This window comes from Rattus norvegicus, chromosome 13, assembly GCF_036323735.1.
Source record: "Rattus norvegicus strain BN/NHsdMcwi chromosome 13, GRCr8, whole genome shotgun sequence".
In the NCBI taxonomy this organism is placed as follows: domain Eukaryota; kingdom Metazoa; phylum Chordata; class Mammalia; order Rodentia; family Muridae; genus Rattus; species Rattus norvegicus.
The window spans coordinates 108931596-108958089 of NC_086031.1; the positions used below are offsets into that span (position 1 = coordinate 108931596).

The window sequence follows — 26494 nt, forward strand, 5'->3', positions numbered from 1 at the left end:
GGCCAAAATGGGGGTAAAGAGAAGAAGGAGACCAAGCAAAGTTCTGTTGTCAAAGTCTCGTTTATTGAGAGAAATGTATAGCATTTAAAGCTCTGAGGCAGGAATAGAAGCGGGAACTGAAGCTTAGGGTGGGGGAGTTTGGGAAATGCCCAAGGATATAAGGTGAATCATTACACTGCAAGATATCCTCCTATAACAAAGAGGCAACAGTCTTCTGGGGACATGTTCTTTGAAAAGGTCGAACCCTTCTCAGGAATCTGCTCAGGGACGTCCGGTGTTTTGCTCAGGCTGAAACATCCTGTCATTGCTCCCAGGGTCTTCCTGGGAGAGGCTTTAGTTCAACAATCTCATGTCTGTATGGCAGTCATTTCAAGGTTGAACCTCTGTGGCCATGCAGCCCAGAGTCACATAGCCACCTTGAGCTATGCAGTCACAAAACGGCCAGGCCCAAATCCAATACAGCTCACTACAGGTTGGTATTTTTTTTTAGTATCTCTTGTAATAAAATGATTCAACATTTGGAAAATAACTCAGCTGAGCCATGCTTTTCAAATATTGATGCGTGATCCACAAGACATAATCAGAAAACCATGGCAATGGAAAAACTACATGCAGATTTTTGTGGAAATCATTCAGTGGCATGTAAGGATCCTTCAAAAGTGGCTTTCATGGAAGTGAAATACACTATCAAAAGTTAACTGCTAAGCAATTCATTCTTATAATCCCAGTACTCAGGAGGCAGAGGTAGGATTACCAATGATAGCCTGGATAGCATAAACTCCTCACTCCAGCTCACCTTTCTCACCACTGTCTTCTCTTGTACCTCTATCCTAGTGTTTCCTCTGTATCTAAGTTTCAGGACCAAGTTTCCACCTCAAAATGCCAGCCAGGAGCTTCTTGGATCTCTTCAAGAAATTTCTCTCATAGTGGCACAGAAGGCTTATCTTGCTGTGTATCCCATTCTCACTCACCCTTGAGCTTATGTTCTATCTCTGTCACTAATTTAAAAATTATTTTATGTGTAGATACTTTGCTTGCATATGCGCGGGGCACTGTATGAATGCAGTGCTCTCAGAAGATGGTTCCCTGAGACTGAAATTATAGACAGTTGTGCATTGCCTTGTATGTGCTGTGAATTGAACCCTGGTCCTCAGAAAGAAACTAGTGTCCTTAACTGCTGAGCCACAAATACACACACAATTACCACCACCACCACCACCACCACCACCACCACCACCACCACCAACAACAACAACAACAACAACAACAATTCAATTGTTTGTATAAAGACCTAAGTCTTCCTTTAGTATCATTTGGTCCTTAGCAAAGTAGCTTTTTTTTTATCTTATTCAGATGTATGAACAGCTAAAATCATCCTCATTGGACTAATGTGAGATATATATAAGACAATGATGTGAACATATGTTCCACATTTGCAAATCTGCTCTTTACATCTTGTTCTTAACTTTAGAGGCTTCCAGTTGGGTTTAGCTGATGTCAAGCACTAGACAGAGACCCCAGAATATAGAAGATAGAGGCTAAAACACTTGTGCAGTGGATATTCCTGGTTGTCAACTTGACTATATCTGGAGTGAACAATCCAGAATTGGAAGGCTCACCTGTGATCCTGATCTTGAGGTTGGGGAATACAAGTTTCTGACCTGGATCTTGGCATGAGGATCTTGAGGCATAGTGGCTACGAATCCCAGGAGACTAAGGCAAGGAGATCTCTGAGTTCAAGATCATCTGGGACAAAGCAAGTCACAGATCCAGGAGTGGTAATACATACCTTTAATCTGGGATACAGCTTCTGCTGAAGACCTACATAAGGACACTGGAAGAAGGAAGACTCTCTCTTCTTCACTTGCCTGGCTTGGGGGACTGAGCAACTGCTAGATCCTTGGACTTCCATTCGTAGCTGCTGCTTCTCATTGTTGGAGAGTTGGACTACAGACCTTAAGTCATCAACAAATTCCCTTAGTATATAGAGACTACCGATAAGATCTGTGATTCTAGAAAACCCTGACCAATACAACTTGTCACCCTTCCACATGCATATACATACACATGTGCACACATATGATTTGGTTACACTTCCCAGGGATGCAGGGAACTGAGTAAGCTAATTCCTTTCCTTTTGTCACTCTAGGACTGGGGACAGTTCTCTATTTAGTCAGAGATGCCTTACTACTTGTCCTGGTTGCCTTTCTTTAGTAGCCACATCTTTCTAAGTTTTTCCTCACTTAAATTCTCCTAGATTATCTTTTCTAAGTGTAGTCTGTTATTATTTCCTACCGAAACCTTGACTTAAAAGTTGTAAAGTTGGATTATGAATCTTCAAACAGAAGGGCCTTTTCTTTATAATGTAACATCTTCTGTGATCGCTGGGCAGCCTTAGCTCCTGGCCTACCTTGCCAGAGATATAAGAGAACCACAGAGATTTTATTCCTCTTAATACAGTTCATTCTCGGCATCACTCAAGTTCCAGATGTTTATCTAGAAAACTTTGGAAAGAACCTGAGGGATAATTCCTCTCTGGAAAAAGAAGAGACATCATGGGTTCTTCATGACATCACTGGTGCTGCCTCCTTTCTCTTTTTGTAGGCCAAACCCACTAGTGTAACTGTATTAAAAAACTTTTCTACACTCACAAATCGTAAGTAATGCCTTTTATTCCTAAATACTTTTTAAAAGCACTTATCTCTTTTTAATTTGTGATATTCAGTGTGATTCAACATGCTTATCTTTGGGACTGTGGACCATGCTAGGAGACTTGATAAGGTAGAGTGGGTCTGAGACCCCAGAACACACACCTGAGACAGTAGGCATTTCCCTGTTCCCTGTCAGATGCCTGGCCTGGAATACATGTGCGCCACACTCCGGACATTGGCCATACAGCCCAAAACAGAGTTCTCTATGCTAAGGAGGTAATTAGAGTCCCTGAGGGTTTAGCCAATAAGCTTCCCTTTCCAGACATTCCTTCCTACAAAGGGTATTTAATCTCTGGTTCACCTGACAAGTGGGTATGCATCCATTTTCCACAATGAACAATTAATGAACCAAAGACTTTGGTTTGGAACCAAAGACTGTCTCTTTCATCTACCCTTGCCTTGGGGAGCATGAAGAAGGCCTTCACCTTCAGAGGTGTGCCTCCTAAATCTCCTGTAGAAGGCCTGTCTGTGCTTCCAGACAACTGCTGCTACCTTCACCACGGAGCTAAACCATCACTACATGTCCAGGAGTCAGTTTCCCACATCTCAGACTGTGTTTTCCCACCCCCAGAGCAGTGTCCTGGTGCTCCCCTAAAGCCCAGTACCTGCCTGGTGGTGATGTGGGAATAAGTGCAGTCAAGCTCCCTGTGTTTCACCTCACCAGTGGCTGTGTCCAGCAGCAGAGTAGAACACAGTCCCATACTTATCTAGTGCTTATTTTATGCTAAGCCCACGGCTAGACACTAATCAGTACAAGTGAAAAAGTACAATTCAGTTGTCACATAAAGGGAACTTACACTCCAGTTATATAGAGAGAAATATAAATATATTTCTGATACAGGAAAATGGCAGCCTTAATGGAATTTATACTCTATGGATTTGGATGAAAAGAAACACGACAGAAATATCTAGGTAGGTGTGGATAAGTAAAAATGTTGGGGACTGGCAAAATGGCTCATTGGGTAAAGATATATGTCACCAAGTCTAACTTCAGTTTTATCTCTCAGACCCACATAATAGAAGAGAGACCAATTCCTGAAAGTTGTCCTCCAACTTCCACTAGCATGCTGTGGCACATGCCTCCCTACTCCCCAAATAACTCCCCAAATTTAAAAAGAAAAAATATGTTTTTAATGAAGCCTAATACAAGAAAAGTGAAAACTGTTGGAAATATGGCATTGTACTCTAAGGTGTAGGTTGGGGAAAGGTAGCACCTCGTCTAAGAAAAAAGTAGTACATAGGCAGGCACATCCCACCACATGACATCCACCAAAGAGCAGCCATTGTGTCAGCAAGAGACTGTGTTCTCGATACATGTATCACTTGATCATAACCTGCAGAAATGACAAAGCCCTTGGACAGACCAAGTCCGGACCTTGAATTCTAATGGTCAGGACCAGTACAATGTCCCAGACTGCCAGACAGGACTATAGTGAATCACAAGGCTGCTACCATCCCAGATCAGTACCATGTGGAAGGGTATGTATCCAAAACATCCTTCTCCCAGTAGCCCCACAAGGTCTAGAATCCCTCTACAACTCAGATGACCAGGGACCTGAGGACCAAGGACAGAGAGAAACATCACAAAAGCTGAACATCTACCCAGAATGAAAGAATCACCATTAGCTGGTAAGACAGTAAATGATCACTGGCTATTCTCCTAAAAATTTATCCTGGGAAACAATGACAAACCAACAAATTGACAAACATTATGGGTCAGAGGATGTAAAGATAAAACTATAAGAAATTTCAGGGAAATTAAAGCCATCAGAAACACAGTGTGTTACATTAGTGAGGGATTTACTCAATAGCCTAGTAACATCTGCTTGTTCTTTGTTTGTTTGTTTGTTTGTTTGTTTCTCTTTTCCCTTCCTTCCTTCCTTTCTTCCTTCCTTACTTCCTTTTTTCCTTCCTTCTTTTCTTCCTTTCTTTCTTTTTTTTCAAGGTTCAGTGGTATCTTCCAGATACCACATAACATGTTTAGATCATGGTCAGGGTCATGGACAGTTCAGAAGTGTCACCAAAATGAATGTGGCTGTTGAGAGCAGAAGGCTGAGAAATGACCAGGTACGAAATCATGTCAGGAGAAAATGAGGTTACCTTAGACATTGTGCATGCACACATATGTATCCACTAACACACGCATGCATACAAATACATGTTCATGCAAACACATACATATATACACTAATGCACTAATGTACACATGTACACACAATATATGCACAAACTGACATTAGCAAGCAGCATCGCAGCTCAGACCTGTAGAATTCAAACACTACTAAAGAATTCTGAAAACTTCAGCAATATTATAACCTTTACTTTTAGTATATTTATTTATGTAGGGCTAGGAGTGTGTTATGTTGCTTATATGGTGGTCAGAGAACAACTTTCAGGAGTCAGTTCTCTCTTTCCACTATATAGACCCTGTGGACCAAATTCAGATACTTCAGACTTGACAGCAAGTGCCTTTACCTGCCGAGCCATCACACTGATATTCTTACCTTTAATGGCATCAATTGTGACCTTCTAGCTCCCCTGTGTAGCAACTCAGTCCTTCAGTATCATTCAGTATTCTTGCTGTCCCCACCAATTCACAAGTTGCCAGATCTACTATAAAGGTCCAGTGACCAATGAAGATTCCACAAAAAAAGTTTTATAATAAGAAATTAGCTACTAAAAAGTACTCCTGAGTGGACAGCAGATGCTAGAGGACCTGAGTGAAACCAAGTCCCTTTAATATACTCTGCTTTGGAGCTCTTTCTTTCCCCTTGTTTAAACTCCCCATAAAGTACCTGAATAGAATTTCAGAACCTAGTCATTCCAGAACCTAGTCATTCCACACAAAGTACCACTGAAGGAAGTTTGCAGGCTAAGATAATTTGACACAAAAGAATAAAACTATTTTAAAAGAAAGAAGACAAACTAAACAGTTACCTTTCATAAAATAGGAAAATTGGAAAAAATGGACCAGCTTTAAATAACACTAATAAATATTTTCAACAGAGGGGATTGCATAAAATATGGATAATAAGTAAAATAGACAGGATAAAATGTCAGACGGATGCAATACTTCTGTTTACAACTTACAAGACCACACTGGGGAACGTCCTTGGAAGGGAGAAGAAAATAAAGAGATGAGAGAAAGAAAGAAAAGATGCCATATGTTATAAGTAAGAACTAGTACCAATTTCCAAAGAATAAGAGTCTAATGAGTTAAACTGAAAAAAAAATGAAAGGCAGGAAATATCTGAAGAAGAACAAAAGATAAAAGAGCTCAGGTCAAAGACTTTAACAAGTGGCAAGAATTGTATTTAGAAAAATAAGAATAAAAAATATAAGATGTACAAAAAATATTTCTAAAAATTTTCAGAAGGGAAAAAAAAGCATTGTCCAAAGAGGTAAACTCTTATCTTACCAAACTTCTGAACAGTGTATTAGATATAGGAACTCATGAAAAAATAGCCTCAAAATGCTGAAGAATGTTGAACCCAGAATTTCATATCCAGTCAAACTGCTATTTACAGCCAGGAATGTCATAAAGAATTGCTGTTAGATGTCACAAAGATGTTTTGAGGCACATGAGGTCACAAAATCTCATTTAGCAAATCTTAGAAAACTTGTCATAAAAAGCAATAAATCCAGGAAAGTGCCTCAAGAGAAATTTGATGAAAGAGGATTGTATTAGTAAAGTTTATTATTGTCTAAAAAAGAAAGGATCAAACAAGTTAAAGTATATTTATAACCCCAAACTAGAAACTTTAGACATAACCAAGGTAAGAAAACTTAAGTTTAGCTCTTAAATTAGATTTGATAACCCAATAATAAAAACAGACAATAAAACTTTCAACATAGGAAAATTTAAATTTTTCAATGAAAGCCAAAGCAGGAAAAAGTAATATAGAATTAAACAAAAGCATAGCGCGATTTAACAGAGATAGTTACTCACTAAATAGAATTTCAGTGCACATAAAGCAGTTTATCTGGATGTGGGGGTGATCTGCTGCAAATCTGTCATCCCATTTTCTCCACTGTTGATCCGTCTGATCTGAGTGTCAAGGTGGGTGTCTCTCCTTCCTCTTCATTCCATATGTGTCCCTCCTAAAGAGTGCACACTGCACAAATAAAGCAGGACCTGTCTTCAGCCAAAGGTGCAGTAGTAGCTTCGTTCCCCTGCCAGAACCTCCAAATGGGCTCTCAAGGGATTTGTGTGACCAAACACCAAAAATCTCTCCAAAAGTAAGTATTGGAGTGCTTCGTTAGTAAAGAAATAAATAGAAATAAGGAAAAAGAGAGCAATAAACCTGAACAAATACAAAGTGTATTACATTAAAAAGGTAATTTCTGGAGAAAATGTAGATATTTTCAATAAGGAATAATCATCAGGAAAAGGATAAACTTGAAGTCACACCTTGCATTCTACAGCTGAGCAAACCGAAAATAGATGAGAGATTTTAAATACATAAAGGAAATTAGGGCAATATTAGAGAATTACTTTACATCTGTGACTAGGAAAGTTGTCTCATTAGGATTCACAGCCCAAAAATCAACAATAGATCTTGATATAACTACATCTAAAATTGTACTGTTCGTGACTAAATTGACCATAAACAAAACAGACACTATATGCTGGGGAAATATTTACAATGCATACCGTATCATGACAAATATCACAGAAAGAGAAAGAGAGAAGCAGAGACAGACAGAGAGAGACAGAGACAGACACAGACACAGAAGAGACACAGAGAGACACAGACAGAGAGACAGAGAGACAGAGGGAGAGGAAGAGGGGGAGGGAGAGAATAGAATAAGAGAATACCAGAAAAGCCAGAACAACGCATTTTACAAGATTAGCACATTTTACAAGGTTGGCAAACCACCAAAGGCTATGAATAGCATCCTATGACAATGAAAAAAAGTTATAAACTTATCTATTATATATCACTTATGACAAAATATTAGAGTTACCGATATGGATTTTTAATTGATAATTTTTTTACAATAATGTAACATGTTATGACTTTACTTGAAAATATATTCTGGAAATCTGACCATTTTGCAGGAATATTCTTTTTTTTTTCTTTTTCTTTTTTTTTTTTTTTTTTTTTTCGGAGCTGGGGACCGAACCCAGGGCCTTGCGCTTGCTAGGCAAGCGCTCTACCTAACTGAGCTAAATCCCCAACCCTTGCAGGAATATTCTTACATATATGAATAAAAAGTAATTTATTCTACCAATCTGTTATGCTTACAGACATGGTCAATTGTTCCTAATATTTTATCATAAGCAACATCATAGTAGGTAACTTTTACTAATATTATTTTATGTACATTGTTGCTGCATATATGCTTGCATGAGAGTGTCAGATCCCTAAAACGGGAGTTACAGACAGTTGTGAGCTACAAGGTGAGTGCTGGGAATTGAACCCAGGTCCTCTGGAAAAAACTCCCAATGCTCTATCCATAGTCCTGGCTGTCCTGGAACTTCTTACGTAGACTCAGCTGGCTTTGAAGATCACAGAAATGTGCCTGCCTTTAGTAGGTAACTATAAATATTTTGCTTTGTGTTTTAGACAATGGATCTTCAAAGTATATTAATTATTGAGTGAAAGGTTAAATAGAATCATAATTGCGCTATAGTTCTCATTCTAGTTCATCCGTTGCTGGGAGAAAAGTGTCTTGACAAAAGCAACTAAGGAAAGGAAAGGTTAATTTTCAGCTAATAGGTTACAGTTCATCATCAAAGGAGATCAGGGCAGGAACTCAAATCAGAAAACATGGGAAAATGCTGCTTGCTGGGTCTTTCACTCTTGTACACCCAAGAATCTCTATCTCAGAGATGTAACAGCCACCGTGGGCAGGACCTTCCTAGATCAAGTGAAAATCAGTAAATTTCCCATTGCCCACAGTCCACTCTGATCTAGCAACTCCTCCATCAAGGTTCTTTCGGATGACCCTAGGCTGTGTCAAGTTGGCATCTGAAGCTAACGAGGACAGTAGTAAACCATGTTTGGTAATTTACTTTTTTGTTAAGTATTTATAGGGATCAAAACCAAAGCAAAACGAAAAGCCTATTTAGAGAAGTTTCATTCCTCCTCATACTAGTTCATGTTTATTTTAACCCATTCCATATATAGGAAAATAATTTCACTGTCTTCTGATTTATTATCTTGTTTCCATTTTATCCAGGTCTCCTTACCTTGTTCTTGACTTGTTTTATCTTTTTGTGACAGAGTTTTTCATTGGCTTGAGACTTGCCAAGTGGGCTAAGTTAGCTGACCCAAAACCCCAAAGGACTGACCTGTCTGCCTCTCCAGCTTTGGCATTACAGATATGCACGGCCATGCCTGGATTTCTTATGTGGGTTCTGGTGAATAAAATCAGGTCCTCACACTTGCAAGGCAAGCACTTTTATCAGCTGAGTTCCAACCCCAACCTAAGAACTGCTTTCCCTGCTGTCCCAATCCCTGCATCAACACAGGTTTAGGATGACAACGTTTAATGGATAATTCTTGGCTGCATGTGGCTCTCTACCTTTTAACTTTCTGTTTTCTGTTTGTCTCCTCCATTTCAGTTCCTCTATGGACCCTTTCCAGCCTTCTTCTGGATGATTTAAATACTTTTTATATTCTGTTTAAATTTATCACTGCCATTTTTGCCAAATCTCTCTGCATTCTTTTTGTGGTTGCTATACAGACTACAATATGTGTATACTTTAATGTTCAACTTATGTATGGAAGCTTTTTTTATTAGTCCCCTTGACTGACCTGCATGTTATAAGTGCATTTATGTTGTAACCACACATACTGAATACTCTGCCAGATAATAGCATCAATTTTACTTTGAATGATCAAATTTATCTCAGGTGTTCAAACATGTGAGTCCGCAGAAGGCATTTAACAACTAAACCACGACAATAGGAATGTAAGGGACAGAGTTTAGGAGAAGTAGTCTAGGAACAGGGTTGTGTATGGAGCTCATATGAGGTGACCCACATATAGTCAGGTTCTTTATTCCGTAGTGTTCTTTCATTTTGTATCACACATTTTTTTCATTATTTAATGTATTCACTTTACATCCCAATTGCAGCCCCTCCCTCCTCATCTCCATACCTACCCTTACAAATCACCAAAGGGAAGCCCATTACTCCCTCCTCTTCAGAGAAGGATTAGCCCTCCTTGGGGACCACCCTGCCCTTGGACATCTAGCCCCAGAAGGACTAAGCACACCCACTCCCATTGATGCTCAACTAGGCAGTTCAGTTAGGGAAAGGGGATCCAATGGTAGGGAACAGAGTCAGAGACGGGCCAGGCTCCAATTGTTAGGGGACCCACATGAAGCCTAAACTGAAAATCTGCTATAAATGTGTGTGGGGCCTAGGTCCAGTTCCTGCATGCTGTTTGATTGGTGTTTCAGTCTCTGTGAGCTCCCATGGGCACAGGTTAGTTGACTCTGTAATTCTTCTTGTGGTGTCCTTGACCACTCTGGCTCTCTCAGTCCTGTTCCCACCCACCCACCATTCCACAAGACTCCCCAAACTCTGTCGAATATTTGACTGTGGGTCTCTGCATCCGTTTCCATCAGCTGCCAGATGCAGCCTCTTAGAAGACAGTTATGCTAGGCTTCTGTCTGCAAGCATAGCAGAGTATCATTAATAGTGTCAGGAGTTGGCTCTCTCCCATGCAAAGGGTCTCAAGTTGGAATAGTCATTGATTGGCTGTTTCCTCAGTCTCTCTGTTCTACCTTTATCCCTGCACATCTTGTTGGCAGGACAAATTTTAGGTTGAAGGCTTTGTGAGTGAGTTGGTGTCTCCCTCACTCCTCTGGAAGTCTTGCCTGGCTATAGGAGGTACCCACTTCAGTCTCCATATTTCCTGGTTGATAGGAATCTCAGCAAGGGCAACCGCCATAGACTCTCAGGAGATTCCCGTGTCGCAAGACTCCAGATAGTTCAGAAATCTTCCCCCACCAATTTCCATTCTTACTCCCAGCTCTTTTCAGTTCCCCCTTTTCCACATTTGATTGATATCCCTATTCCCCTCCTTATTACTCAGTCTCTTTTGGGTTTCTTTTGTGGATTATGGCATGGTTGTCCTGTATTTTACAGCTAAGGTCCACTTATAAGTGAGTACATACCATATGTGTCTTTCTGGGTCTGGATTACCTCACTCCAGATGGTATTTTTGAATTCTATCCAGTTGCCTGCAAATTTAATGATGTCCTTGTTTTTAATAGCTGAGTAGTATACCTCTGTGTAGATGAACCACATTTTCTCTATCCATTCTTCTGTTGAGGGGCATCGAAGTTGCTTCCAGTTTCTGGCTGTTATGAATAAGGCTGCTATGAACACAGTTGAGCAAGTGTCCTTGTGGCATAGTGGGGCATTTTTTGGGTATATGCCCAGAAGTGGTATAGCTGGGTCATTGAGTAGAACTATGAAGTGAAAATGTAAGGGTTCTTTGGGAAGTCAGTTATACTGGATGGTGTTTTGCTGGGAACATTTCGCTGAAACAGACACAGGTGAAAAGATGTTTTGCTAAAGCAAGCATATGAAAGAACACATGATGAAGGATTCTTCACTAAGGACACACATGTATTGGTCTGCCTTACCTGTGTTGTTGAGCTACATTTGTCAGGACTCCATAGAAATGCACAAAAAAAAGCCTCTGGTGTGTGCTGCAGCTTCTCAATCAGCACCCAGCCAACCCAGCCACCTCAGCAGACAGTCTGATTGGCAGAATGATGTTAGGTGAGACAGACTCACTTGCTGAGGCAAGACACGTAGTGAGGCAAGATCTGTGGAGGACATGTGCTGTTTGGAGGGAGCATAACTATGACTCAGTGGACTGTAAGAGGAGCTTGAAGCTTGCTGGTAGAGCTAGCTATGCAACACTTGGTTTCATGTCTTCACTGATCTTTGATTCCCTGGAAGAGGCACAGCTTAGAACTTCTCCTGGCATTCCTGTTTGCCCTTGTTTCTTCTGCTGGCTTGTGCTAATTCGGCTGAAGCCTGGTTGTTCCTTTCAGGTTGTGCCACCCCTGCTGTTATCCTGACTCTGTAGAAATGGACTGCTATTGTATTCATGAGGTGTTTGTGAGTGAATCAAGCTGCCTCTGCCTGCTAACCTGTGAACTGAACTGCTGATTTCCAGACAACAGAGATGGGAGTTGCTTCAAAGAACCATTTCTAAGCAGGTCCACTTCCCCTGTATACTTTCTTTTCCACTATCTCTGGTAGGGGGTGGGCTACAAGGGAGGTTATAGCATTTAAGAGCCATCATTAAAAGTAGACTTTGAAAAAATTAAAGTTACAGAACTATTCCCAGTTTTCTGAGAAACCACCAAACTGGTTTCCAAAGTGATTGTACAAGTGTTCATTCCCACAAGTAATGGAGGAGTGTTCCCCTTGCTCCACATCCTAGCCAGCATGTGCTATAACTTGAATCTGTAGATTGCTTTTGGTAAGATGGCAATCTTTGCCGTTAATCCTACCAATCCATGAGCATGGGAGATTTTTCCATTTTCTGATTTCTCAATTTCTTTCTTCAGAGACTTGAAGTTCTTGTTATACAGGTCTTTCACTTGTTCGGTTAGAGTTACACAGAGATATTTTATATTATTTGTGGCTATTGTAAAGAGTGTTATTTCCCTAATTCCTCTCTCAGCCCATTCATCCTTTGTATAAAGGAGGGCTACTGACTTTTTAAAGTTAATTTTGTATCCAGCCACTTTGCTGAAGGTGTTTATCAGTTGTAGAAGTTCTCTGGTAGAATTTTGGGGAACAATCTGTGAATAGCAATACTTTGACTTTTTCCTTTCCAATTTGTATTCCCTTGGATTTGTCAAAGGCTTTTTCAGCATCTAATGAGATAATCATGTGATTTTTTTTCTTTCAGTTTGTTCATATGGTGGATTACATTGTTGGATTTTTGTATATTAAACCATTCCTGAATCCCTGGGATGAAGCCTACTTGATCATGGTAGATGATGTTTTTGATGTGTTCTTGGATTTAGTTTCTGTTGGCCTGCATGTCTGCCTTGCCACTGGGGTGTTTGAGTGCTGCTGGCAAGCCACTCAGGAAAGGCAAAGCACAGTCCAAAATAGGGGTCTTAGCTCATGTTTTCCTAGTCAAGAAAGGCAAAGTCTGACACAGATGCTGCACTTCTCAATCTCCTGTGTACCTAGAAGCTGGGGACCTGGAGGAATTGAGAACAGAGATCTGCAAGTTTGTGCTTCCCCTACATGATGTGGGAACTTAAGGATTTTTGGAAAGTCAGTTGTGTTGGATGATGTTTTGGTGGGGCAAACATGTGAAGAAGTGTTTTCCTAAAGTAGACACAGGTGAAAGACTAAGGCAGACTCATGAAGGAATGTTTCACTGAAGCAGACACAGGAGAGAGGATGTTCTGTTAAAGCAAGCACATGGAAGGACATATGATGAAGGATTCTTTGCTAACAACATTCTTGTATTGGTCCACCTTACATTGTGTACTTGAACTCCATTTTTTGGGACTCCTCGGATGATTGGATGCATGTGTTGAGACAAGACCCATGCTGAGGAAAGGCACATAGATAGCACATGATGTTTGGAGGGTATAAATTGACCAAGTGATGGAGAGACAGCTTGGGTTGTTGGTATGCTAGCTGTGCAATGCTTGTGGGTCCCCAGTCTTTGTTCATCTTCGCTTCCCTGAAAGAGGCACAGCCTAGAACTTCTCCTGGTGTTCCTGCTGGTCTCTCCTGCTGACTCAAGTCAAGGCTAAGGCCTGGCTGTCTCTGCTAGGTCATGTCACTGCTGTTGCCAACCCAGCTCTACTGAACTGGACTGCTGGTGTATTCATGAGGTGTTTGCCAGTGATTCAAGCTGCCTCTGCCTGCTGACTTGTGAACTGAACTGCAGATTTCCAGACAGCAGAGATGGGAGTTGCTTCAAAGAACCATTTCTAAACAGGTCCACTTCCCCTGTAATCCTTTCTTTTCCACTATCTCTGGTGGATAGTGGCTACAAGGGAGGTTAAAGTACTTAAGAACCATCATTAAAAGTAGAATTTGAAAAAAATTAAAGTTACACCTGCAAGTCAGGCAGGAAGGAGATGACTGAGCCCAGCATGGGGCATAATCTGATATGGTTTGGAGTGAGTGCTGAGAGTAAGGAGGGGCTGGAAGAGAGGGGTTGTTCTCTAGCAGAGTTAGGTATGACTCTTTATGATAAAGGCCTCCTCCCAACCCACACTGATCCTTAAGGTTCTTGCTTGTCCAAACTGCTTAATTTATGGGGGATGTGAAAGCATACATCTTACTCAGGGTGAACCAGGGACTAAATATCTTTCACAGGAAGGGATGCCCAAGAAGGGAAGCTCATTGGCTGAACACTCAGGCCCATCTAGATACCTCATTAGCATGGAGAACTCCAGATATTTATGCTATGTGACCAATTGTCATGGTCATCTCAGTGGGGTGTCATGGTCTCATGTTCCAGGACAGGAAAAGCCTGGTCAGGAGATGATTCCACCTCAATTATGAGATTTCCTGGGGTTTTTTGAAACTGCTTCAACCTTTCCAGATCTTCTGTCTGATGGCATGGTCCACTTGCACCATATATTTGTATTTTATTGAGTAATTCTGCATCAATGTTCACAAGAAAAATTGGTCCAAAATTCTCTTTCTTTGTTGAGTCTGTGTAGTTTAGGTATCAGGGTGATTGTGGCCTCATAGAATGAGTTTGGCAATGTTACTTCTGTTTCTATTTTGTGAAATAGTTTGAGGAGTATTAATATTTGCTCTTCTTTGAAAGTGTAGTAGAATACAGCACTAAAACCAACTGTCCCTGGTTTTTGGGTTTGGAGACTTTTAATTACTGTTTCTGTTTCCTTAGGGGATATGGTTCTATTTAGATAGTTTGCATAATCTTGAGTTAACTTTGGTTTTCTGTCTAGAAAATCACCCTTTTCATTTAGATTTTTCAATTTTTTTTTTGGAGAATAGGTATTTGAAGACCTAATGATTCTTTGAATGTCTTCAATGTCTGTTGTTATATCTCCCTTTTCACTCCTGATTTTGTTAATTTAGATACTGTCTCTCTGCATTTTAGTTACTTTGGCTAAGGTTTTGTCTGAGAATTTACAGATAGATATTGTTTAAATTTGGTTTTATTTTGGAATATCTTGTTTTCTTCACCTATGGTGATTGAGACTTTTCTGTGCATAGTAGTCTAGGTTGGCATCTGTGATTTCTTAGAGGCTGCAAGACATTTTTCCAGACTCTTCCAGCTGTTGGATCTCTGTTGAGAAGTCGGGAGCAATCCCTGCCTTTGTAGTTTATTTGGCCTTTTTCCCCTTGCAGCTTTTAATATTCCTTCTTTGTTCTGTAGATTTTGTATTTTGATTATTATGTAGCAGGAAGATTTTTTTCTGGTCCAATCTAATTGGTGTCCTATAAGCTCCTTGTATGTTTATAGGCATCTCTTTCTTTAGGTTGGGGAACTTTTCTTCTGTGATTTTGTTGAAAATATTTTTCTGGGCCATAGAACTGGGATTCTTCACCTTGTGAAGAATTAGATTAGGTGTTTTCATAGTATCACAGATTTCCTGGATGTTTTGTGTCAGAAATATTTTTAAATTAACATTTTCTTTGGCTAATATATCAATTTCTTCTATTAAATCTTCTACACCTGAGATTCTCTCTTCCATCTCTTGTAGTCTATTGATGATGCTTGAATCTGTTGTTCCTGTTCTCTTCCCTAGATTTTCAATTTCCAGGATTCCTTCAGTGGGTGTTTTCTTTATTGCTTCTATTTTGATTTCCAAGCCTTTAACAGTTTTATTAATTTCCTTCACCCATTTAATTGTATTTCCTGTATTTCTTTAAGGTATTTATCAATTCCTCTTTAAAATGTTCCTATCATTTTTATAAGATTAGATTTGAGGTCATTATCTTTTGTTTTGATTATGTTAGGATATTCAGAACTTGCTGTAGTAGTATAACTGTACTCTGAAGGTGCCATATTGTCCTGGATTTTGTCTATTGTGTTCTTACACTGACCTTTAGCCATCTAGTCATCCCTGGATGTTCCTGGTGCAGCAGGTCTCCAGAGGATAGCCTTGGGCTAGACAATGCAACTCAGGGGGCAATGCACATCTCAGAGCAGCTGGGTATACCTCAGGGAACATAGCAGACAAGGTACTGGGGGCAGGGTCTAACCTGGATATTGCTGGTGCTGCAGGCTTGGTGAACCTGGGTAGAGTGGTGGCTGGACAATTCAGCTGGCAGGGTTGGGGGGCAGGCAGCATGTATCTCATGGCAGATAGGCATACCCTGGGGAACTCTATGAGCAGAAGAATGGGCAGGGAAAAGGGATCTAACCTAGATGTTCCTAGTACTACAGGCCTGGTAAAGGCAGGCAAAGAAGTGGCCATAGAATCCTCACCTTTAAAAAAAATGTTTTTTATTTTGTCTAGTTGGCTTTGTTTTGTCTCAGTTTTAATGACCTCTTCAGGAGGGGTATATTGTCTTACTCTACCTTGTCTGTTTAAGATCATAAGTCGCCCTTCCCCTGTATCTTCTAAGAAAGGCAAATAGAATGTTGCAAATTAATGTAAAAATAATAATAAAATAGAAAGGCCATGTCTGAGGCTCCTGGTCATATTTTATAGCTTTGGGAAAGAGCCTCAACAGTCAGTTTTTTCTACTAAAAAGTGTAAAATCCTGGTTTAGACAGAAACAAGTTAATTGGTTAAAGTCGTTTGAGACTGGAATCGGAATGCATTAAAATTATTCATTTTAACCCTCAAACTTATACCTATTAAGACTCACCCTCCAAACCATAGATGTACATCCAGCATTAATTGCCACATTTAAGGGCTGAAATTAAGTGCTTTGTTGGTTTCTCTAGATAATTTACATATCATTACTTTATAATTCATGTTTTAATAATTTTTATTAGAACAAGTCAATGAAATAGGATATTACATTTAAGCTTGAAGGACCCTAGGGTCAGAGTTGCTAATTCTTTTTCTCCTTTAAAATTATAATTATCAATTTAAATACATATGTAAAAATTAATCTCTTATTTTACAAAGGAAAGCACAAAACTAAAATATGCATTTATAGTATCATTGTGATTGTATTAAGCCCACAGTTAACGCTTAGTTTATAATATAGAGGATGAGATGAAAAAAGAAACAAAAAAAAAAAAAAACCAAAGAAGTGGACAAAAATCAGCTAAAGAAAAAAAGGGGGGGAAATATACCATCAAGACAGGAGAAAGTATTGTTTAATGAAACTCAGCATCTTCCACATTTCTTTAGTTACAGAAGCGAAAGAACAGCCTAGGTACCTCAGAATTCCTATGAACATGGTGTGGAAGCACCATTACAACCATGCTCAAACTTCAGGAAGGAACAGAAATTGTACAAAAGCCTAATGCCCAGGTATAGACTGGGGCCTCTGTGACACATCCAAGGAGTGAGAAATAGCCTAGGGAGGTCGGTTCAGCCCACAATACCCCACTTTAGCCACTTCTTGAGATGCCCAGAGAAGCTGCTGTACAGCCCAGAACAGCTGAGCTGCACATTGTAAAGTGTAGTCTACCAGAGAGTACATTCTGCTGTTCATTCAGAGCACAAGCATCCTGCTAGACAGCCACATCAGGAAAGTGCCCCACTTGCATGGAGGCCAGCACTCTGGCTCTGCTCAGGACGTAACAGGACCACAAATGCTAAAGGGACTGATCCCAAGGCCAGAGGCAGAAATGACAAGTTTTTTGCCATAGTATTTTCCCTTTCTTTTTTATCCTATTTCTCATCTCAACCAGGAGTGGCATCTGCCAGGACTTGCCCTGAGCCTCTCTTCCACTCCAGGTAGATTTGTCCACCTCCCATATTCCTTCTAACTCTACCTCAAGTCTTCTCAAGCCTGATGAATGGAGCTTGCCCTCCACATCAGGGGTAGGGTAGGGTGTGGTAGTGATTATGTGCCCCAATCAGCTTCATCTCTGTTTGTGAGATCCTTTGTTCCGAATTAGAATTTTCTCAGAACCCCTACTCCACCACCCCGTGCCTCTGGAAAAAAGAAAAGAAAAAAAGGACTTGGCCAGTACAGCATTTCTTGACAGCTCTGACAGGCCTTCGGGAGACATAATACTTCACAGCCGCCTCCAGCAAAGAAGGGAGCGGAAGTGGGTAAAAATTCTAAATGTTGAAAAGCAGTAAAGTAGAAAGCAGTGAGGGAATTAAATCAAAATCTTATTGAGCAAATTCCTTCTGTTAGTGAGGAGACAGCAGGGCCAACTTACAGAATTACTTCAGAGCTGTGTTCACAGACTTCCCAAATATCGGAGTTAAGCAAAATAAAAGAAAGCAGAGAGTGGCATCCTCTATCCCAGGCCTGTACTGCCTCGTGCTGCTTGATCCCCCTCAGCTCATGGGCAGAGTGGGTTGCTGTCCAAAGGTGCAGGCATCCAGTTTCAGTCACTTGAATGGGATATTCGACCAAAAGATGGGCAAACACACGGACAGACACACAGACATGTTCCCTGTTTCCCAGACCCCCAACGAAGGTCTGGACAAACAGATGGGCCCTTCCTCCGGGCTCTGCAGATTAATGTATCCTTCTTATCAATTATGAAGACAAGGAAATATGATTTTCTTCCATGTTTATACTGTTCAAGATTAATCTGCCTGTAAATGGATAATCTGTCAGCTTTCTGAAACACAGAAGGGTTGTAGGGTGGGGTAGGAGATGCAGAAGGGTTTTACCACTGGGTAATGCCATCTGCTTTATTAGGTTGTTTTATAAATCTAGCATTCAATTTGTTCTGGAGGACTTGGTGATGGATTATTCTGTAAACTCTCACATAATTACAATAACAAGAGAAAAAAATGAGAAGAGGGAATTGGGTACATTGGTGAGTAATTATCCCCTAGACAACATAGTCCTCCGCACCTCCCAGTATGTCCAGAAGGCCAAGTTTTTAGAGACAGACATCTGCAGAAAGGCCCAAATGGCCATTTACTTCTTGAGTCTGTTATTATGTCCCTCGGACCTTCAGACTTTCTGTTTTGCCAACAAGATGGAGAGTTCAAGAAAACAGGATGTGCTATGATTTCAGACTTAAAATGTGTGTATCATACTCTTTCTTTGGCACCTGGATCCAAATCCCACTGTCATCCTTAATAGCTATGTAGGGTATTGTAAAGTGCTTTGAACAATGACTGGCACATAGCAAGTGCTCCCCGTGTTACTGGTCGTCTGTAGGATTATTTTATAGGCCCGAGTCCATGCATACTCGGTAGAGCTCTCTGACTGGGCCTGAAACTCACATAATGGAATTAGAATCCCAAGTAGCAGGCCCCTTAGCAAAACTATGGGGGGAGGCAGCACTTTCATTTTATCAGTGAATACTTATGATGAGGAAGTGCACCCTTCCGCACAGGTGAAGACCCCATCATTCTGCCTCCCACCCCTACCCCAGACTCCTCAGACTAAGTCACAAAGCCAGTACCTGTACTTCCCTGCAAAGCCCTCAATCATGAGCCCCCAGGGCTTGGTTTTTAGAACTATTTAGGCATACTTCCAACATCTACCTTTTAATTAATTAATTAAAGTGTGTGTATAAGTATGAGAGGGAGAGAGAGAAAGAGAGAGAGAAAGAGAGAGAGAGAGAGAGAGAGAGAGAGAGAGAGAGAGAGAGAGAGAGAATGAGAACACAGCAACCTTGGAACTTCAGGATGAATTTATGACCTTCAGTCTCTACCCGCTGAGTACAGGTTTACAGGTACACACCACTATACCTAGTATAATACTAGGATAGGGATCAAACCCAGGGCTTCCTGCTTGCTAGGTAGGGTCCTACTCGGGACCATTTCACCTTTCTGAATTCTATGTACAAAGTTTCTGTAGTCTTTGCATGTATCATAAGGTGTTGGGGACCAACAACCAGTAATGCATGTTCTTTGGCCACCTACTTGACTCCAGTCCTATGTCCTCTGGGGCCAGTGCTCGAGGTCCAAGAGAATGAATGACCACAATGCTCCAGGAGGGATAACTGTCAGGACTGAGATTGCTCTCTAAATGCTCTTTCTGGTGACTTTGACTGTCAACTTGATGTTGACAACCCTTTACTTTCACTTGTTACTAAAATGATAGCTGAGGATCAGGGAGTACTTGGCTATTTCCCACAGAGAAGTCGTGCCCAAGTGATTGCTGAAAAGAACACCCTCAACATCTCCAAGTGCATCTCAGACTATCCCCAAGCTATCAATTGTGTAAATGTTACAAAAGCCAAAAATGTCACACAATAAAAATTGCTTAAGAGTGTGTATCAAGCAGCAGGCTGCTCTACTATGGAGGACCCTACTATCCTCTTCTTTGTGGGAAATCCTTTCCCTGTTGGCTGCTTGAGATAACCACTGCCTTTTCATGGATATGCCCCAGCTCTAGTAGGCCAATCAGAGTGTGTCATTCCCTGTGACATAAAATTGGATTAGGGTTGGTTACATGATGTAGCACCCTAAATCAGTTTTGTTGTTGTGGTTGTGGTTGAGGTTGTGGTTGTTGTGGTTGTTGTGGTTGTGGTGGTGGTGGTGGTGATGGTGGTTGTGGTTGTGGTTGGTGTTGTTGTTTTGGATTTCTGTCAAAGCTAATGGAGGAGCAATGTTATTCTTCCACCATGGCTAACCTTGTTGGCCAAAAGCCTGACACAATGGGAGGATCCTATGTTAGAACACAGAAAGAGAAAGCCCTGATGGTGTGGTTGGGGTCCTGAACCCAGCCATGCCTTAAGGTAGGCCTACTCTATAGCCTTTCAGAAAAGCCAAATACACCCTTTGGGCCTGGTAGCATGAGAAGCATTTTTGTCCTACAAACCTTGTTAGTATAAGCTGTGATTGATATTCCATTCCCATCCCCACACCTCATCTCACAAATTCTTGGTGTTTACCAAGGAAAGATGATGACAGTGGTAGTCTCTCACATCTCAATACATACTGGATATACAGTAACAATCCAGTTTTCAGCTACTTTTCCTTTATTTAAGTTCAATCCTTTCCATTTTCTGTTTTACAGTCTAGGCATAATATGAATAAAAAATATTTATTTTGGCTCTTGGTTCTAGTTGAGATAAGGAACTGTATCTGCTTTCTGGCAACATTCTGGGGGTGGTATATGGCATTATTACATGACAAGACACAGTGAAGGCTGGGTCCAGAGATCTGGTCAGACTGACTTTCATAGCAGATTTACTCTTAGGATACATATTACTCTTAGGATACATATTGTCTTAGTTAGAGTTACTATTGCTATGATGAAACACTATGACCAACAAGCAGGTTGGGGAGTAAAGGGTTGAACCTGCCCCTATCATCACTAATTAAGAAAATTCCCCACATTCATTTCCTTAATTGAGGTTCCCTCCTCTCAAATGACCTTAGCTTGTGTCAAGTTGACATAAAACTATCCAGTACACCCATTAACCCACTAATTTATTAGTCAGGTGGATGGGTTAATATACTCATGAGGGCAGAGTCCTAATCTTTAATTTCTTAAAGTTCCTTCTGGCCCTACCTCTTAACATTTTGCAAGAGGATTAAGTTTCATTGCAAGGTTCAAAGAGGACAAATCATATTCACACCATATCACCACATTATCTATGATAAATTTTTGAGCCGGCATCTATGTTAAAGGACAGCATCCAACCATGGCTTCAAATTAAGCAATTTGTCACTACAGCCTGGGTAAGTTATAAGTTGTTGAGAATGCAGGTGTATTGCATGCCTGGCTCCCTTCTCTGACATTATCCTCATGTGTGCTGGCATGTGTATTTATAAAGCTCTAACCTTCTTTCTTTTCATTTTTATCTCAACAAACTTTACAACACACTAAAGACAGAGTAAGCACCCATTTATAGATCACTTCCCCCATCAATATTTGGTTCAAGCTTTTCAAGTCTCTGACACTTGAGGGTGTAGGAGTGCTTGTGTTAACATTGGTATGTACTTGAGAAGAGAAACAAATGAAGAAGGATGACTGGCAAAAAGCATAAGTACTGCTAGATTGGAGAGTAGGGAACTAATGGCAGCAGGGCTCCTAGAAACTGCACCCTATTAGGTTCTGTTTAGCCAGCTTTTTATTATGCTGCATTCAGACCCCACCTTCTACTAAGAGAAGACCGAAGGAACCCAAAGCTATAGCTTCTGAAATGCAGACTATGAAGAATTAAGTTTTTATTATCTGTTCTGTCTTCCCCTGAAGAATGTGATCAAGGAGCCTGCCTTAGTTACTTTTCTATTGTTTGATGAGACACCATGATCAAGGCAATTTATAAAAGAAAGCACTCAACTAGGTGCTTGCTTAGCTTCAGAGAGTGAGAGCATGGCCATCATGGGAGGGGGCATGGCATCATTAGCAGATGTAGTACTGAGGCAGTGTCAGAAAGTTTACATGTTGAGACAACAACAACCATGAGATATAGAGAGAATCAGAAAGTAAAAGAGAAACATAAATGCCAAAGGTATAAGCTTTTGAAGCTCCAAACCCGCCTCCAGTGATGCACCTCCTTCAATAAGACCACATCTCCTAGTCCTTCCTTGGCAGTTTCACCAACTGTGAACTAAGTATTCAAATATCTGAGCCTATGGAAGACATTCTCATTAAAGCTACCACAGTTATACTCATCTGTACCCACATATCATGTCTGGCCTACAACATTTTCCTACACGCTGGCTTAGACAAGGAAGAAAGGCAGAGTGGTAGCCTCTTAACATTAGAAACAAGATTAGGATACCTTAACTTTTAATTTTTTTCTTTGTCTTCTTTGTAGTGCTGGCAATGGAACACAGGGTCTTCCATACTGGGAAAAGACTATAACACTAAGCTATACGACAGCCTTATTTTAAATTTTATTTAATATACTACTGATGTTCTAGCTTCTGTAGTAAGGCAAAAGAAAAAGAAATTAAGAACATATATATTGTAAAAGAAGGATTACAATAACATCAAGATACATAAAATAGGAATAAATTTAACAAGAAAGGCTTCAAAGTGAACAATAGAAAATGACACTGAGAAATTTTAAGAATTATCTACATAAGTGATGACACTTATATTCAGGCACAAAATACTCAATATAGTTATGATCTCCAAACTGATCTACAAGTGCAATATAAGCCTAGTTAAAAACCCCAATAAACATTTTTGGGTAATTAACAAAATTAAGTTTTGTATTGAAATGGAAGCAATTCAGAGTAACCACAATTGTATTAAAAAAAAAGTTGGAGGCAGGGCTGCAGTAAGTTCACCTCAGGTAAATATTTTCATTTAATAATTTTTAAATAAAACTAAATGTAAACAATTACAGAATAATATCAAATATTAAATAACATTAGATCAAGGCTCCAATCATCTACTACTTAGCAAATAACCACTATAAGCATAAAGCCAGATCTTCAAAAATCTCAACTGAGAAAGCAGCAATACTGTGGCAGGAGACTGACAGGCTCTGACAGATCCTGACCAACACCGATGTGGATGCTCGAAGCCAACCATAGGACTGGTCACAGAGACCCCAGTGGAGAAGTTAGGGGAAGAACTGAAGAAGCTGACGGGGTCTTGTCTGGAATCAGTGGGAGGGGAGGCCCTTGGTCCTGTGAAGGCCTGATGCCCCAGTGTAGAGGAATGCCAGGGCTGTGAGGTGGTTGGGAGAGCATCGTAGAAATAGGTAATGGAGGATGTTATAGGGGGATTGCAGAGGGGAAACCTGGAAAGGGGATAACATTTGAAATATAAATAAATAAAATATCCATTTTTTTTTGAAAGCAGCAATACAACTAACTCACAAATATTTCTAACTCTTCTACTAACCATTCAAACAGAGAGTCAACATGGGCTGGAGAGATTGCCCGGAGGTTAAGAGGACTGGAGTTAGACAGTTGTAAGCTCCCATGTGGGTGCTGGAAATTAAACCTCAGTCCTATGAAACAGTAATAAGTGTTCATAACCACTGAGCCAATCTCCAGCCCCAGAATTTAGTATCCTAAAAACTGTTTTCAGATTTTAAACCCTAATATTAGTGAGTTTGCCCTTAGAATTATTCTGAGGCCGCTGCTGCTTTGTCTACTGGCAAGCATGATCCAGCTGCAAGAGAGAATGAATAGGTCTGCCTGCATGCCATCTCCAGGTTCCCCAGGAAATGGGCATTTTTGTACCAAGAATAGCAATGGTCACCACTCTACTTATCAGTCAGTAACCAGACGGGGGCCTGATAACAACTGATCTAGTCTTCCTTTTCCCAGAGAAATGGGCTTGTTGACCGGAATAGGAGGTTTAAGCCATTATTTCCCTTTCTTTACAAATGGGGAAACTATGTTCTAGGAAATACTTGGGGTGCCTAAGCTCACAGATCTTAAGTCTTCTACCTTAGTTCTGAATTCTTTTCCCCATCTCTGGCTTAAGCCACTCTGTCTCTCTGAGCTTTGTGACAGATGACGTATAAGGAGGACCGAGAGATCAGTTCCCCAACTCCAGAGAAACATCACAAGAAAGTGCCACTGTATGGTAGAGAAAGAAATCCTCTCTCTAGCAGGTTTGTCTACTGCCCAGACTTCCTCCCCAGAAAGTTCCAAGGCTTCACTGCTCAGGTGCCTATTTTGGATCTATTTAACTGAGAGACACAATGTTTGCCCATGAGCTTTGATCCTGCAGGCAGGCATTGGCAGCTTTTGTTCTATTATTCACTGGAGAATGGATAGTGAGTTGCCTCTCCTTATTATAGGCCATGGCTGGATTTGTGCACCACCTCCTCAAGGCCATTGCATAATGTCCATCAATAAGTCAGTAGCCACAGCTGGATTTGAAATGCCTTTTGGCAAACGATTTATATCATTTCAGGTTGTTTTCTTCGGAAGAGCCTGGGAGATGAAACAATGAACATAAAAATGGCTGGAGTGCACGCAAAGATGTTAAGAGGCATGTTTCCTCTGTCTCGCTGAGTGACAAGCCCTTTGGATCTAAAGCCTCCCTGTGCACTGTCATAAATTGCTTCATGGTAGGGACCTATTGTGATAAATGCATTTTTGTCAGCAAGCAAATGTTACAGAATGTACTCACATAAACATAGATGAGGGAGGTCATCAGCTAACACTGCCTTTGATATGAGACCAGTGAACATATGGTATATGAAACTGCTGCTGGTAAAACTCATGCACTTTTTAACTGTAAACATATAGAAAAAGAATGCACTCTAAATTAATAATTACAAATAGCATAAATACCCAAATCAGTAACAGCCATTTACCATCAAGTATTGTACACTGAACTTGATTATGTGCACTATACTTTATGTGAGGTAATTAGACCCGTTTACTGGATCTTGACAAGTGTGAGTGATGAACTACACTATAGCATCTAAATGGCTATGATATCCTTGATAATATGAACATTTCAGTTCTGTCATAATCCTCAGAACCACTGCTGTATGTGAGTTCATCAGTGATTGAAGTTCACTATGAAATATATAATGGTGTATGTGTATACTTAGTACATGGGGAGACAGCTACTAATGATACTAAGCAAATATATACAACAGGGAAACATCTTCCAAGTCTCGAAATCTCCAAAACTCAGCAGAAGAAAAATTGTAGTGGATATCAGGAAACATGGGATCTACTTCAGCCTTATCATGAGCTCACTGAGTGATCAGGTCAGTTCCTTCTGTCTAGATCTCAATGTATCCCTTTGTGCAACAAGGGCACTGTGCCAACTTGCCAGTGAGGTCATCTTCTTGGATATTTCCTGAAGATCATGAGACAGGGTGTCATCACACTGAGGGCATGCCATGGGCCTTACTCACCCACAGTGCCTGTGATCCAGTTATATAGCAAAAATCTAGGCACCTGTGGCCACTGCCAGTATTGGAGAAAAGGGGGTATCTCTGAATAGAATGCATGATTTCTTTAAAAGCGATAAAAGCACTTTCAGTATTGCCGTTTTTGAAGTTGTTCTTTATTCTCAAATTTACTCAAAAAGGTCCTCCTGGAGGACTGGATGATAACTTTCAAAGGGGTATAGTCTGGACTAGAAAAAGCATGAAAGGGGGGAGGCCTTAGAGAGGCCATTTCTCAACATAGAGCACTCAAAGTTTCAGGTGGAAAAAGAAATAGAATAATCAACATGTCCTTGAAAAGGAACAGAAGGTGAGTGATAATGTTAATGACTAATTTTCAAATCCCAGGCTGGAGGAAACTCATTGCAAAGTGACTGCTCCAGAAAGACAACGGGACCCAAGAAGATCAAGCAAGAATAACTCAGGGAGAGAGGAGCCCTTAAAAGTTAAGGAAGAAAAACGAACTCGTGATGTGTGTGTGTGTGTGTGTGTGTGTGTGTGTGTGTGTGTGTGTGTGTGTGTTCCTAATGAACAGGATTTGTACTTCTCATTTTGTGGATTCACATTTCCCAACTGAGCCTTTCACATGGTTGGGGGGAACCTTTTTGCTAAGCCCAGGGCTTTTTGCCCTGGGCCATGCCTCAACTTCAAGCAATTTTGCAGAACTCTGGCCTCTCTGGGCAGTGTCTCTCCTCACAATATTTATGCCTTTAGTAAGAGTGAGAAGAGGTAAAATGTACTCTGTATACTGGCTGGGAAGAACGTGCAAGTCAGCTCTAGTCTTCATTTGAACATATTGTCCCTTGTAGCCTCCAAAATGAGCAGCTATTGGGTCCAGTGCCCTCTCAAAGTCAAGGACAGTTCAGGCCAGGAAGGGCGAGCAGTGTTTCCCGTCACTGCTTTCACCTG

General features: G+C 40.6%; 1 long non-coding RNA gene across 5 annotated transcripts in view; it reads right to left on the reverse strand.

The window, feature by feature from the left end:
• Positions 1–3027: 3027 nt before the first annotated feature.
• The window catches only part of LOC102550245 (uncharacterized), a 79398-nt gene continuing 55931 nt past the window's right edge, over positions 3028–26494 (reverse strand). For 3 of the 5 annotated variants that reach the window (XR_005492794.2, XR_010057170.1, XR_005492784.2), the window contains 2 exons: positions 24811–24915; positions 22990–23461 (listed from right to left, as the gene is read on the reverse strand). This is a non-coding gene — a long non-coding RNA (uncharacterized LOC102550245). Of the gene's footprint in view, positions 6827–22989; positions 23462–24810; positions 24916–26494 lie in introns of those variants that run through there. The other 2 variants (XR_005492790.2, XR_005492787.2) reach the window with 2 other exon arrangements.